At 41.5% G+C, this 10578-nt stretch overlaps 1 long non-coding RNA gene across 2 annotated transcripts; it reads right to left on the bottom strand.

The window, feature by feature from the left end:
• Positions 1 to 332: 332 nt before the first annotated feature.
• On the bottom strand, positions 333 to 8883 carry LOC134944957 (uncharacterized). Of its 2 annotated transcripts, none has more exons than XR_010181996.1 (3): positions 8459 to 8883; positions 4104 to 4239; positions 333 to 2877 (listed from the first exon to the last, which is right to left on the bottom strand). It is a non-coding gene; the product is annotated as an uncharacterized LOC134944957 (long non-coding RNA). The 2 variants fall into 2 exon arrangements; XR_010181995.1 differs by having other exon boundaries at positions 4104 to 4242.
• Positions 8884 to 10578: the final 1695 nt, after the last annotated feature.

A 10578-nucleotide genomic window follows, 5' to 3' on the forward strand; every position in this document is an offset into this window, starting at 1 on the left:
TTTGTCTTTTTTTAATTCCATTTCATGTGTTTTTTATTATTATCCATGTCGGGATTTTTACAATATTTTGTCATGCATGCTATTTATTAAAACAGTATTATACTATGCATTTTTTGTTTCTCTTTCAAATTTGCATGTCATTTGACTGAGGAAAAAAGATGAAAATATAACATCATCTTCCCAATCATTGGAATAAGTATCTTTATTTTATATATGCGCTGGTGCAACTGTTTCTCTATTCTTTGCACTTGAACTAGTGGTGGAGGGTTGGAAAAACCTCTTTCAGAGATCTAGTACCGTCAGCTGCATAGTTGTCTTGCTGTATAGAACTAGGGTGTGTGAGATTGCTCAATACATTCTGCGCTCACTGTTGCCCAGAACAGGCTTACACTTTAATGCAGCAAAACAAACAACACTTTTATGTCTCAATAGTAAATAATTTATTAGTTCTTATAGTATTTTCGTCAGGTATTAATACATAATCATAAATATAGGTATAATATCAAGAAACTACATCAATATCTTACCGAATATTGTAGCATCACTTGAGCACTCTGGATCGGGGAATCTCAGGACGATCGTCTCAAGGGGAAATTCGGTATTCACACGCAGCACGTCTGCTAGCGTCTCAGGTGGATTCCGAAATTCCCCTAACATTCCCCGTCCTTTATACAAAACTAAAAACACAATCTATCCATATGTGGGTACATTCCGGGGGTTCTGAAACATCTTATCTAACTGAAAATGACAACATGAGTCCTTGTCTATAACAAACTGAAAATAACAACACGAGTCCTTGTCTATAACAAGAATCCTTCTTCTAGCATGAGACAAACACCCTTGCTATTCTCTTGTCATTATGTGGCATAGTTACTGCGGCACAAAATGGAAGTCAGTCAGAAAACCCCACTCTCACCCTTTCATATCACACTCGTATCACAAACGGCCCTTGACTGATTCCAATTATAACGCATAACTTGCCATTACAACCTTTTGTCGTTTACAACATATGCGGTAAAATACCACACAGTTCAAAATAGATAAAATTATTATTATTATACACAGTATGAGAACAGGATGTATCAGAAAATTTAGCATATTGGATGCAGACGGAGAATATCCAGTAAACAAGTCCCACCAATGATGAGAAGTTGCATCCTGGACATCAGAACCAATTTTCTGTAATTGATCAGCAATTATTGTTGTTGTCACTTGATGAGTTACAATAGATTGATTTAGATATTTGATATGATCTTCAATAACTTTGGATTGTTTCATAATTGTATGTAGTTTATCTAACTTCAAATCCCATTGGGGAATACTTAAATTTTGTGGACTCCAATATTTTGTAACATGTTCTTCACGGTCAGCATACAATATAAATGTCTCATTTTCCCAGGTTAAGGAACTAACATTACTAATACATCCGGAAAATGGAACTACCATTCCAGGTATGGCTGGTGTATCAGTTACCAAACATACTTCTTGTGGGGCTACCTCCATCATCATTGTATATGACAAAGGTAAAACTAGCCATTTACATAAATTTACTCCATTCTCTAATAAGCAAGGTTCATAAACTGCAGATTGTACTCTACATATCTTGCCTTGTAAAGTGGGTGTACAAATACTCAAATCATGAGTTCTATTATTCTCATCTATATATTCTCCTTTCATAGTGGGGAACCAGTACCATTCTCCACCAGATGGTCCTAACAACAAAGGCATTACAATATATTTACACATTTGAATAACTTTGGTTACATTATACATAGTTAAAATACCTTGGCATATGGTGTCATTACAAATCATTTTAGCAGCTTCCAAGTGTATCCAAGCGTCCCTGGACAGACTTGTATTAAAAATTGTTCTCCATACTTGTTCATTTCCGGTCATTAGCATAGTTTGCATAACGCCTTTTTGTTGTTGCTCATACATAGTCTGTAGTGTACAGACGGTCCAATTTATAAATTTAGTAATGTTGGTATCAAATCCAACAGCAAATCATTACTAGCATTAATTAGCTGGTTCATTAAAGTATCTATTCCAGCCGATATTTTGGCTGGCTCAAAAATAGTAGGCATCCATTTTGCTTGTAATGTAAGTCCGTCATTTAATTTACTACCGGCGCTATGAATCCTATTGGCTAATGTTTCAATATCTATCCCATTTAATACTCCTGTTAGAGTCCCATATCCTCCCAACAATGTATCATACCAGGCACGTCGTTGCCGGGATATACATTGTCTATTATTGGGAGGGAAAACAACTTGTGTGACTAACACAGTCTTTTGAGCTTGTGTACCTACATTTTCACATGTAGATGGTAATCTTTTAACATGTCCAATATCGATTCGTGATGCATTGATATCAATAAACATTAAATCTTGTGCCCACCACGTTCGATTTTTTATTTTCAGTAGCATTATGACATACCAAAATTAAAACGTCTTTTACAGCTAACCGAAATGTGGTTGCTCCTTGTTTAGAACAATTCTTATATTCTTTATTCTTCTCTTCTTTAGGGAGAAATCGGAACCTATAAGGTTTGGAGCAGCAACTTATATTTACTGCAGCATTAATTGTGATATTGCCTTCTGACTGATGTAAGGCAAATGTAGGTCGATATCTGTTTCTTTGTGGATCAGGCGGTCCAGCCCACATCGTTCCTGGGATTGTTATATTTACTATATTAGTACAGCGCTGATTGGCCTGACAAGTGAAATTATCTTGGGTTCTTGGTATGGTGGCATTGTTCCATCCCCACCGTACAGTATGCAACTCTCGTTTCTCTATCTTCAATCCAGGTGTCCATGTACTAGAGGGGACGACCAATAAAACAATTCCAAGGATTCCAAGACTGAGCCTCACGACAATCTATAGGTACAAAATCAGTGTGTTACTCTCACAAATAACATTTTTCTTGAGGTACATATTCCCATTTCTCTTGTCCTGGTTTCATTATTAAGAGTACTCTGTCTTTTCCCACAGCTATAACCTCAGCCGGTTCAGGCGGCCCTTGAGGCTTCTGTACCCAGATTTTTGCTCCTACATTCACAGTGTTAGATGAACCAAAACCTTTGTCTCCTCGAACAGTAAGTTCGGTTGGAGCTTCTCCCAATTGGATAGGCTCTATCAAAATGGGTATTATTAACAATTGTGCCACTCGGTCCCCTTCACAGATTACGCAGGGGTCTGGGCTCAAATTCATCACAACTATTTTAATTTCTCCTTGATAGTCGGGGTCAATTACTCCTCCTATCACTATTATTCCGTTCTTGGCCATACTAGAACGGGTTGACAACTGTCCATAATAATTAGAAGGCATTTTGCAACCTATCCCAGTAGGTATAACCTTAATCCCATAAGGAACAATAACATCAGGGTTTATAGCATACATGTCCAACCCTGCCGACATGGGCGTAGCTCTGTACGGTTCTATCGCCTTTTCGTGAATTTTCCAATAAATAAGGCTTTCTACTTTATGTGCTGCCTTGATTGATAAATTGGGGGTCAACATCCTCATCAGAGGAGTTGTGGATTCTGTCAATGGTCGGTTATTTATTATCTGTAAAGCTTCTGAGATATTATCTCTCCATTGCCCAAACTTATCAGATCCATTAACTTTTTTCAGAGTGGATTTTAATAATCCATTCATTCTTTCTATTAACCCTGCCGCTTTCGGGTAATAAGGTATGTGGTACAACCACTCAATATTATGCTCAAGAGCATAATTTTTTACTTGTTGTCCTGTAAAATGGCTACCATTGTCTGTTTGAATCTGTAAGGGCATACCATAATATTGTACTATAATCTCAAGTGTCCTAATAGTACTCCATTGTGTAGCAGTCTTACAGGGGAAAGCTACCATTAATCCTGAGTATGTATCTACTGCTGTACATGCAAATTTACACCCTCGACTTTCTGGCAGGGGTCCAATAAAGTCCATCTGCCAGATTTGTCCAGGTAACTTACCTCTTCCAATATGACCCATTACAGTATGGGGCACTTCCCTCTTTTGGGAGTGTTGACACAAGGGACACCGTATAATCACAGATTTCACAATGTCTAATGTGAGGGGAATACCCCTTTCTTGCGCCCACCTGTAAGTTGCCTTTTCTCCCAGATGTCCACTCTTTTGGTGTGCCCAAAGGGCTGTACCCTGTAACCATGATTCCAATTCCTTCGTCTCTCCTGCCACTGGCTCCTGAGATGACTTAGCAATGGCGGCTTGTGCATCTGCTTGTGAATTAAACAAATGTTCAAGTGAGTCTAATGGTACATGTGCATCAACATGGAAAACAGTTACTTTTGTTTGTTTAGTGATAACTTCAATGTCCTCCCAGACTTCCTTTCCCCATAACTCTTTCCCATGAATTTTCCAATCATGTTTCTTCCAGCTCATCATCCATGTGGCTAATCCATTGGCTACTGACCATGAATCAGTATAAATATTACATTCACCTCCAATTTCCTGTCTAAGGGCCAAATATACTGCAAATAATTCGGCATATTGGCTACTCTTTCCTTCCCCTTCTATTTCTAATGTCTTAGACATGCGGGGATTAAACGCAACTGATCTCCACTTCCTTCTTCCCGCAACATAACGTGCAGATCCATCTGTAAACCATGTGTGACATTGAGATTTGTTGCTTAACTCAGAATAAGGTTTACCCCCATTTTACTGGTGATTCTTCTAGCTGTTCTTTAGGAGAAGCTGTACTCACTCCATCTACTGGAATATCTGTAATTTTTTCATGTAAGGATGCCACACCTCCCTCTCCCTGTTTTGCCCTTTTTGAAATATACCATTTCCATTTTATAATACTCTGTTCTTGGGCATGGCCTATCCTATTTGACTTTGGATTAGACATTATCCATTGCATAATTGGTATGCGTGGTCTCATCAATACAGAGTGTCCTATTGTTAACTGTTCAGTATCCACTAATGCCCAATAGCAAGCTAGTAACTGTTGCTCCAAGGGAGTGTACTTCTCTCCTGCATCGGGTCATTTTCTGTTCCAAAATCCTAGTGGTACTCTCTTGCCACTTTGCTTTTGCCACAGTGACCAAGTAGCATATTGTTCTTGTGCTGATACATGTAATTCTACCTCTCCATCTTCCATGGGCCACAAATCTACTGCTTGTTGAATTGCTTGCTTGGCATCTTCAAATGCCTGTTGCTGTTCCTCCCCCCAAGTAAATGCATATTTCTTGCGTGTCACCTTTCGCAAGGGGGAAAGTAACTGTCCTAAATGAGGAATATGCTGCCTCCAAAAGCCAAACAGCCCAATATAAGATTGGGTTTCTTGTTTGTTTTTGGGGGTAGGGAAATCTAGGATCTTCTGCCTGGCTTTAGGGAGGATTTCCCTATGTCCTTTATTCCACTGTATCCCCAAAAACTTCACCGCTTGTGCAGGTCCCTGCACCTTGGCGGGATTAATCTCCCACCCTTTATTTTTCATGTGTTTTATTAACAAGTCTAATTGTTCTTTGACCTGTTCTTCAGTATTTCCTTGAATCATTATATCATCGATATAATGTGATATCTGCATATTAGCTGGTAACTTGAATTCATCTAAATGTTCCCCTACTACTCTCTGGCAGATTGTGGGACTGTGTATCCATCCCTGCGGTAATCGGCAAAAAGTGTACTGCCTACCCATCCAAGAGAAGGCAAACTGGTCTTGTGCCCTCTCTTCTATAGGTATTGTAAAGAACGCATTGGCCAGATCTAGTACGACATACCAGGTCCCTGGATGCACCTGTATTTGTTCTATAATAGTTATTGTTTCCGGTACCGCAGCTGTCAATGGGGGTGTATATTTATTCAGTTCTCTATAATCCACTGTCATGCGCCAGGAGCCATCGCTCTTTTTCACTGGCCATATCGGATTATTCCAAGCAGTAGTGGTATATCGTACCACCCCTGTATCCATTAATTCTTTAATGGTTTCGCTTATTTCTTGATGGCCCCCCGGTATCCGATATTGTTTCATTGCAATTAATTTAGTTGCAGGTGGGACATGTACTGGGGGCATTTTTACTTTTCCCACCACAATAGGTCTGGCCTGAATACAATTACTTCTGACTCCAAAACTAAATTTTCCTGTATCTAAATAAAGGGTCAGTCCTTTTAAAACATCAATGCCTATAATATATTCTCTAATGGGTACTATTAGTACTCGGCATTTCTTAATAGGTAAATTTCCTATTTTTAGAGGTATTTCCACCTGTACCCCTTCAGTTACTCGACCCCCCAACCCTGCAATTTTAATTCGGGGTCCTTTAAATCTATTGGGATTTCCATATATTAGGGTAGCCTCCGCCCCTGTGTCAATTAACGCGGGGACCTCTTGTACATTGCCCCGTGACCAATGGATTCCTAATTTGACATAAGGTCTCTCATCATGACGAATCCATACAGGGGCTTGGCTGGCTACCTATGCATCACCCTCTGAATCTTCCTGTTCCTCGGGAGGAGCAGTAGGCTTCAAACGTGTTGCTACTTTAGCGGCAATATCCTCCCAGGGATATAATTTTTCAAACATCTCCCAGTCAGGCAATTTTCCTCCCTTAATTGCTTTTTCTTGATCCCTAAATTCTTTTACCTTTTTCTCACTGGTATTCCCTGCAAAAGCAATTTTCTTGCCTGACAAAATTTTTTGCTTATACAATTTCCATAAATAGGGAGTATCTTTCCCATCTATGGTTTCTTTATCTATTCCTGCTTTCAAAAGAGCTTGGAACATTTCCCGTCTGGATACTCTATTATCTGCATTGCCGGTTTGTCTGTATCCCTGTTCTCCACTCCCTCCTCTAGTGTTTGACTCTGCTCTATCCCTATTCCATTCTCCCATGTCCTGTAATTCCCGCATCTTATCGATTACATCTTCCCATCTTTGATCTGTCATAGAAATTAATAATGTCAGAACCACTGGCTTATATGCAGGGGGAGCTGTCTTCACGAGCCTAGCCCGAGCTGCTACTGAAACCCTTCCTTGTAAATATTCAGCGGCTTCTTCTAAAAGCACAGCGGCTTTCATAGCCTCTTCCTTACATCGTTGAACACACTCTCTGAGGGTTGTCCATGGTTTGTCAGAGGTAGGTATCTCATCAGTGTACCGGGAATTTACCCCGTATGCAACCACTGTTAAGAGATTAGTTTGTACTTGAGCATTACCCTCTCTGGCAAACCATAACTGTGCGTCCCTCATAATTGTCCTATCTTTGGATAGAGTTCCAAATTTTGCAACATCTTGTCTATCTACATCAACCCCTCCAGCGCCATCCTCTACCAAACGGACCAGCCAGGTAAGGACGCCTTCCCCGGGGCGTTGTGAAAATTTGGTCAATAGTTCCATAACTTCATTTTGAGTGAAATCTTGCAGTATCATTTTCTCTTTGAGGACTGCCTGCCCTCCACCTTCTGCAACCTTAGTTAATTGCCTGCGCGAGACAGGACAAGCATTTGCCCCAGGAGGGTCAATGACAGGATTGGGAGGATCCCATCCCCCCTTGTCCTCTTCCTCCTCCTCACTACTACTATCCCATACATCACCATCCCATGTATCGGGATCCCATTGAAGATCGGCAGAAGCAATAATTGCTCGTACTTTTCGGGTGTTTACCCTTCCCTTTCTTTTTTTATATTTGTTCTGGGCTACTTTAACAGCAGCCTTCTCGGCAACAATCTGATTTTTCTGGGCTTTTTCTGATAACATCTGATTGCTGCACTGTAACAATCCTATCTTTCCTTGTTGTTCAATTACTGTTTGTTCTATATCTAAATAACGTGATTGTAACTGCTCATATCTTTGGTGCATTTTACGGTATGCTGATACTAGTATCCAGCACCGTCTTCCCAGCGCCATTACATCACCTGCCTTGGCAGGGACCCCCTCAAGTACATATACAACATCGAGGGGTTCTGCATTCTTGAGTTTACCATCCCATGATTCTGCTAAACCTGACGTTAATAACTCCTGTGCTATAATATTGTAGGGACTTTCAGTCCACCCTGGGATGGTTATTTGCTCCGCTCCAGCCTTTTTTCCTTTACGAAACATCCTTACCGTGCTATGTTGTTATATATCGGCGAAAACTTGGCAACCTGCCAATTGACAAAACTTTGCACAGAGGTAAGTCTGGCCAGGACCCACCACTGTACAAAAGCGTTTTACACTATCAGTATCCTACACCGAGATATAAGAAAACATAGATCCTGCCGACTACGCCAAAAATGTCTTGCTGTATAGAACTAGGGTGTGTGAGATTGCTCAATACATTCTGCGCTCACTGTTGCCCAGAACAGGCTTACACTTTAATGCAGCAAAACAAACAACACTTTTATGTCTCAATAGTAAATAATTTATTAGTTCTTATAGTATTTTCGTCAGGTATTAATACATAATCATAAATATAGGTATAATATCAAGAAACTACATCAATATCTTACTGAATATTGTAGCATCACTTGAGCACTCTGGATCGGGGAATCTCAGGACGATCATCTCAAGGGGAAATTCGGTATTCACACGCAGCACGTCTGCTAGCGTCTCAGGTGGATTCCGAAATTCCCCTAACATTCCCCGTCCTTTATACAAAACTAAAAACACAATCTATCCATATGTGGGTACATTCCGGGGGTTCTGAAACATCTTATCTAACTGAAAATGACAACATGAGTCCTTGTCTATAACAAACTGAAAATAACAACACGAGTCCTTGTCTATAACAAGAATCCTTCTTCTAGCATGAGACAAACACCCTTTCATAAGACAAACACCCTTGCTATTCTCTTGTCATTATGTGGCATAGTTACTGCGGCACAAAATGGAAGTCAGTCAGAAAACCCCACTCTCACCCTTTCATATCACACTCGTATCACAATAGTGCGCAGATTGATTCAGGTGCTTCTTTTGTGTTGTATTGATGTTCAATTACTATTGTACGGCATACATAATTAACACAAGAAATCATGAAATTTAAAAACTTAAACATAACTTGAGTCCATAACTTAAGTTGAGTCAACAATCACATTATATTTCCCTTGTTTGGAACCTGTTGTAACGGTCTGTAATTTTCCTTAAAGTGTCAGCAGACAGTGCCTTCCAGTACTTCCTTGGATAGTGGGCACTTTCGTTACACAGGGGACGTGAATAAAAGGAACAAAACACTGAAGGCCAGGACAACACATTTGTTGATTGGTTTTGTGTCATAAAGTGTACCAGCACATCTTGTTCCTCCTCATTACATTGAATATAGCCAATGTACCAGATGTTATTGTACACTGCTTCTATGTATGTCCCAGGTTGCAGATCACTTTTGTCTACATTTTTTGTGACTGTGGTCATAGTGACACTAAAGGGGTTATCCAATTAGCCGCAGTAAATTAACACGGCTCATTGTCCCGCCAGGGGCTATCCAATTAGCCCCGTAAAGCCGCGGCTCGCACCGGCTATCAGGGATTTCTCTAACGTCCTAGTGGATGCTGGGGACTCCGTAAGGACCATGGGGAATAGACGGGCTCCGCAGGAGACTGGGCACTCTAAGAAAGATTTAGTACTACTGGTGTGCACTGGCTCCTCCCTCTATGCCCCTCCTCCAGACCTCAGTTAGAACCTGTGCCCGGCCAGAGCTGGGTGCTTTTAGTGAGCTCTCCTGAGCTTGCTAATAAGAAAGTATTTTAGTTAGGTTTTTTATTTTCAGAGAGCTTCTGCTGGCAACAGGCTCTCTGCTACGTGGGACTGAGGGGAGAGAAGCAAACCTACTAACTGCGGCAAGGTTGCGCTTCTTAGGCTACTGGACACCATTAGCTCCAGAGGGATCGAACACAGGACCTGACCTTGTAGTCCGTTCCCGGAGCCGCGCCGCCGTCCCCCTCGCAGAGCCAGAAGACAGAAGCCGGCGGGTTGAAGCAAGAAGACGTCAAAATCGGCGGCAGAAGACTCCTGTCTTCATATGAGGTAGCGCACAGCACTGCAGCTGTGCGCCATTGCGCCCACACTAACCCACACACTCCGGTCACTGTAGGGTGCAGGGCGCAGGGGGGGGCGCCCTGGGCAGCAATTGATTACCTCCTGGCAAAAAGCAGCATATATACAGTTGGACACTGTTATATGCATGAGCCCCCGCCATTAATTTTACACAAAATCGCGGGAGAAGCCCGCCGCTGAGGGGGCGGGGCCTTCTTCCTCAGCACTCACCAGCGCCATTTTCTCTCCACAGCTCCGCTGAGAGGAAGCTCCCCAGGCTCTCCCCTGCACGATAGAGAGGGTGAAAAAGAGAGGGGGGGGGGGGGGGGGACACATAAATTTGGCGTAAAAACAATATATACAGCAGCTACTGGGTTAACACTAAGTTACTGTGTGATTCCTGGGTCATATAGCGCTGGGGTGTGTGCTGGCATACTCTCTCTCTGTCTCTCCAAAGGGCTTTGTGGGGGAACTGTCTTCAAATAGAGCATACCCTGTTTGTGTGGTGTGTCGGTACGTGTGTGTCGACATGTCTGAGGTAAAAGGCTCCCCTAAGGAGGAGATAGAGCAAAAATGTCGACACCTGTTTGGATATGTGTAA

This window comes from Pseudophryne corroboree, chromosome 7, assembly GCF_028390025.1.
Source record: "Pseudophryne corroboree isolate aPseCor3 chromosome 7, aPseCor3.hap2, whole genome shotgun sequence".
NCBI classification, from domain to species: domain Eukaryota; kingdom Metazoa; phylum Chordata; class Amphibia; order Anura; family Myobatrachidae; genus Pseudophryne; species Pseudophryne corroboree.